This window comes from Numida meleagris, chromosome 1 (genome assembly GCF_002078875.1).
Source record: "Numida meleagris isolate 19003 breed g44 Domestic line chromosome 1, NumMel1.0, whole genome shotgun sequence".
NCBI classification, from domain to species: Eukaryota; Metazoa; Chordata; class Aves; order Galliformes; family Numididae; genus Numida; species Numida meleagris.
Window position 1 is genome coordinate 140,293,703 of NC_034409.1, and position 6,039 is coordinate 140,299,741.

Sequence of the window (6,039 nt, forward strand, 5' to 3'; positions counted from 1 at the left end):
ATCAGAAGCACTTGAGACAATACAAGAACAAGTAAAAAAACAACTGAAAGTGCGCTTGTACGTCTTTTCTATGTAAAATATGAACATTCTATGTTGCTGAAAAGAAAAGCAGAACCATCCTGTGGTCACTGCTACGTAGTTTTTATGTTGACCAGAGCTACAAGCTAATTGTGCTGTTATGCCAGTTTTATAATAAAATTGGTATTAATGTCTGTATAACCAGAATTCACTTTTAGAAACTTAAATTAAGCAATATAGGAACTTTGGGCTTGTACTATAGTCATATCCAACAAACAAACAGAGAAGCAAAACTACCTTTATGAAAACTGACATATGGCTTTCACTGCGATATTTTCCTGCTCCAAAATAGTTGGCAGCACTATAAACTGATAATTATTTCTAAAATAACATGTTTTCCACTATTCCCAATTTTGGAATATAATCAGTATGATTTTGTTTTTATTATTATTATCACATAAAAATGAAAGATTATTACACTGTTTGAATTACTTCTGTTCTTCTCAGACATTTAGGCTGTATATGTAGAGCACAACCTGCCCAATCAGCTATGGCAACCAAGGCTTGCTTTATTCCTCAGAATTCGACTATCATTATCATGAGAAATAAAATTAATTGTCCCATTAATAGAAGCAAAATAGAATATGATATAACCTACTGAAGTGCTATATAACTTACTGCAATTAAATTAGGAAAGAACAGGTAGCTCCAAATTTTGTCCCAATCAAATGTCTTTGGTTCAAGAACTGTCAACAGCAAGCAAAAATGCCACAAACAAAGCAGCCAGATCTTAGAAACAGAGACATTAAGGCTTTTCTTGTTTTTCTAGCAATTTTTTAAACTCATTGCAATGAATAAAGTTGAGAAATACCTTGATAAATACACACTGCTGCCTAACCAATGATGTCTACAGCCTTAAATTTAATATTCTGTTAATTACTCCATTGAACAGCTGAAAGTTGTGGTGTTTGCACATGTGTCTTTAGTGCACACATGCTCACCACAACAACACATGCGCTGCTATGGGGAAACCTTATTTATATCTGATGCAGAAGCCCAAGTACTTATTCCTGAGCATCAGCTCGAGCTTTTAACACCTGAGGTTAACAAGACACTTGAAGAGGATGCTGATCACGCTTCACAATGAACTCCAATGCCATAATGACTGCTAAGGATAAGAGCAGATCAGATAGGCAGCTGAATGCTTCCTCATCCCACAGCTAGTCTAAATACTGGGTCTGCACAGGCACTGGTTTGAAAAGATACCATGCATACTTTCCCTCACATGTCTCAGAAATCTGGTCTCAGCTGAAAGAATTGGTGCTGACAAAGCAATAAGCATCATTTGGCAGCTCTGGTGGTCGCCTCCACTCCTTTCCTACTTTGTCTTTCTATGGTTATCCTTGAAGAGTTAAAGACTATTTCAAAGCCATTATGACCTAGAAGGGGAATGGTTATTAGCTTTCACATTCCCTCCTCAGGCTATACTGCTTAACGTTTCTTCTGAAGCTGTCCAGGAAAATAGCACCATTTTCATCTGCTATACTTTCTTGCCCTCTGCTGGAAAAACTGTCAGCTGAATTTACAGAACTGAACCTTTTAAACAGATTTTCCAAACAATCATGAAAACAACTGATTTTTGTTAAACAGTCTTCCATTAAAATATTTATAAGAAATGCTAAAAAAAATTACTTATAACTAAGCCACTCAATCTCTGAAGATTAATCCTGACCCTACTTTAGAATCAGACCAAGGCACTGTCTCCAAAGTATTCTTATTTCAAAATGCAAGGGAAAGTGGTGGGGGAGGGGAGACTGAACATGCAAGTGAAAGATGGGGAACAACATATATCCCTGCCCTTCTCTTTTAAATGAATGAAAGGTAGATTACTGTATAAAATGGAAATATAGGGCATCTTATCTAATAAACTACATTGTTTTTTTTTAAATTACAAGTGAATAAGTGGGTAGTAAGTATTATTCCTTTGTCAAGTAACATCATGTGTGTGTTTTCCTATTAAAAACAGTAGAAGAATTAGTCATAATAGAAACTAAATTACCTCTCTACTGCTATACTATTATTATGTGGGTACATTTGGTAGCTTTTTGATAATTTCTTTGAGTTTTATGCCTTCAAAACCTAAAGCCTCCAACTTTCTCTAAACACGTACAGTTTCTCCTGAATAGCAGTTGGAAAAGCAGTTAGGTTCATTGGCTGTATTGTCACCATTCTTCTTTTCATCAAAAAGCAGTTATGGTGGATTAAAAAAGTAATGTCACCATGTCACAAAGAAGGAAGGATAGCTCTTTGTTAAGCATGCCTCTGGGAAGAACCTCTCTCATTTTTAATGCCTCTTCAGGCCTTTCAGGCAATCAGTAGTTCCCTCCTGTGAGCCATGAACCTTTGCAGAAAGTCTTTCTGTCATAAGTAACCTTCTGCTTTCTACTTAGTGACCTTAATCTTCAAAATGACAGGGAATTTCCATGGTATGGAGAATTTCCCTTACATACCCTACCCAGTGTGGAATGACTCACATGAATAAGCGTATCATATTTAGGAAAATAGAAATTTTCTTTCAGCTGTTCTTCTTTCAGTGAATACTTTTGAAGACCAGGTCTTAGCTTGATACAGCATAAAACAGCCATCTCTGCTGGGATAAAACAGATGGAAAATAGATGTGAACAGGACTCATGTTTCTCTTTTTCAGCTGCAGTCTGGTTCTCTCTTTTTTTTACAGTGATTGCTTCCATTCACTGTGCTGTATTCCACTAATATCTACAAGTCCTCAGATTTATTTGCTAACGTGAACGAGATTTTAGAGAATTTGTCTTGAGATCTACCATGTTTCCACTGGCAGCACAGAGAGCGTCTTCACTCCTGTTGCTGACCACCTAATAACCTTGCTTTTATTCACAGTAAGGTCATGTTCTTCCATCTTTTTGAAACATTCTGGAAGCTGGAAACAGAAAATACATCTAGCAAAATTTGGTCAGCAAGTTCTCTGCTGTCTTTCTGAGAACTACAAGTAACGGATTGAGATAAATTGATTCAAATTGTATGTATATAGATTTATATAGAGAGATGTTTTCTAGACACAGCTATAGAAATGCAGCATCCATGACATCATCTGTCAGTGTGAGCTCCCAAAAGAGAGTTGCAGAAGCACAATTCCTTTTGCCTGAAGTTCTTCCCAAAAACAAAAACATTAGAAATAATACATTAACAACATGAAATGGCTCAGGGAATAAGTAATGACATGCATTGCTTTCATTTCAAGAACATAAATTCAAGCTCAACTAGAGTCACTAGAGGCCTGAAAACCCTGTTGTGACTCGTCTACCTATTGAAAATGAGTTTGTTCTCCAAATCCAATTACTTTGGTTTTATATTTACAAATCCAGGGGTTATGTTACATTACAGAAAACATATGCAATCCTCTTGAAGTTTTTTAGTAGAGGGATCAGTGGTTAGATGAGACTGAGACTTATGTATCCTCATTCACTTCAGGTGTTCCCCCTTTGCTGAGATACTAGCAGAGAGGTCTTCTGTCCAGTTCTTCCAAAGAGGTCACCTTATTTAGGGTTTCCATTACTGAAGGAGGGGCAAACCAAGGCACTCAGTGAGTGATCAGAATTTAAATTTTGAGATCATTTCAGAAATAAGTTGGTGTGGAGAACAAGCACTGTGCCAAAACAAATATTGCTGATGTTCAGAATATAGAGCTGCTATAGGGTTCTCAGTGATGATATTGAAATTATCAGTATTTTACTGGGAAAGGAACTCAAGAATATTTGCTAGATTTTGTATCTATGTCTATTCATTCACACCAGAACTACATAGCACTGCTTCCTTGAATAGGTCCTGCTCAGGAACAAGAGACTAACTAGACTGCTGTGACTGCATAAACAGCACTGTGTGCATATACAATATCAGGCATATTTCAGAATGTGAGCAGGAGTTCCTGTGCTCAATGTTTAATGAAATTTTTACCAGGGGTGATCAAAAGTGATTTTAAGCAGGAAAAGCTAAGGTGTCCAGAAAAAATTACTAGATATCCCTTAATGGGAAAGAGGAAAAAACATTCTTGAAGTCAAACTTTAAATTTAACCTTCACTTATCATCTCTTTTATTTCCACCAAAATAAATAAATAAATAAATAAATACATTTGTTTTAATAGCTTATTTGTAAAGCAGTTTATATGAGCACAAAATTATGACCTTATTACACAATGACAGCATCAGTATTGAATATGAAGCAAAATATGGCCCTTCGGAATCAACCTGCCAATTGAAATTCACAGCTTTTGCTGTAAAGCAATGCCACTAGTACCAACTTTGTTTCAGTAGTTTATTGAGTAAGGGCATATCCTTAGTGACATACTGGTATACCCTTAAAGCTGACTTGTACCAATATTTTCATTTTTATAGTAATTCACTCAAAAACTGGATGGTGAATTTTATACAATTTTTCAGAAGTTTAGTACATTTAGTACTCACTTTCCTGCAGTTCTTTATATCCTGTAGCAGAGATACCCTCTGAACACATGGTTCAGTATAGTTAGGTCTAGTTAGCTGCAGTTGCTCCTGGATTAGGACACTGTGACAGATTTACATTTTCTCTGATGTTTCTGATGTATCTTCTACAACTCCATGGCCTTGGCATTGACGCTACTTGCCCCTATACCAAGCAGCAGCAAATTGTGCTCCCTGTACTTTTTAGGTTGTCAAATAAGTGGATTTTCCACCATGCATTAGGGTCTTATTCTGTCGAGCAGGAGTGGAAAATAGTGGTTCACAAGCATAATCTAAATTCCCATGAGGGGTTGGCTTATGATTTTAGTAACATCTACCATCCAAAAAAAAAAAAAGATAATAAATGAAAAGAGAGTGACAAAGTTAAATTCAGTTTTAATACAGATTGGTAACTCTCTTTAAAGCATTAGTTCAAGGGTTAATTGTGATTACAAGAATTTAAAGTCAAGTGAAGAAAGAGCCTTGCAGTGCAAGTATGCTGACATTCTCAGAATATCCTTCTTTAATGCATTTTTTCCCTTAAGGTCAGATAGCAGAAATGGGGAGAATGTGCCCGTTAAAAGCATATCACCAAATACAGATGGCCTGAAAGCATCATCTGGGAATCACCTCCTTTTTCCAAAAGCAATCTTCAATACCAAGAACCTTTAAGGTATCAAAGGAAAGTGCTTTCACCACATTATACAGTCAAGAACTCTTCAGATATTGTTTCTGCCTTGCATCTTTAATCCTTTCTCTAATTTTAGTTACTTCTAATGGGTGAATCATAAAGTTTGTCAAAATACGCTGTTCTAAAAAAGTTTTTCTAGCAAAACTCCTTCAGTCAGCATCAAGCGACATCACCCACATGCTGTTTCAAGTTCTTCAAATAAACCTATCTGAAGGCTTTCTACCAAGTTTTCTACCACTATTTTTTACTGAGAAAAAGAATTTCTGCAATAGTGCTGTTCTACCAGCGTAGACAGAGATGTTGCACCTATTGCAATGACCCAGGGGCTAAAGTGGTAGGCCCCAGAAGGGCACACTCCCACAGCACATATTCAGAGCTAGGGCAGCAGTGGGGAAGTTGACTGTATTGGCAATTAACCATGTCTGGAGTCCATCCAGGGAGACTGTCCAATAAACTGAAACATCAAGACACAGAAAAGCTGCCTGGTCCCCTCAGTGCTTTATGGCATATTAGGAGCCATAGATTGTATAGGTCCATGTAGATAAGAAATAATCAGTGCCTGTGTTTGCCACTGAAATTACACTGTCCACAATACATAAAGGCCTTGAAAAGCCTAGAATATAGTAAGGAAAGTCAATGCTGAATACAAAAGAAGCAACCATGAGAGTCCTACCAGAAGGCAAAAGCATATAACTTCAAGATTGGTATTTCTCTTTGCTGTCCATCTGACACAAGGGTAAACCATTTTCCAGAAAAAAAAAAATTGAAACCTGATAACCTTCAGTGGACAGAAATCCAGAAATGACAGAGGGGGACCA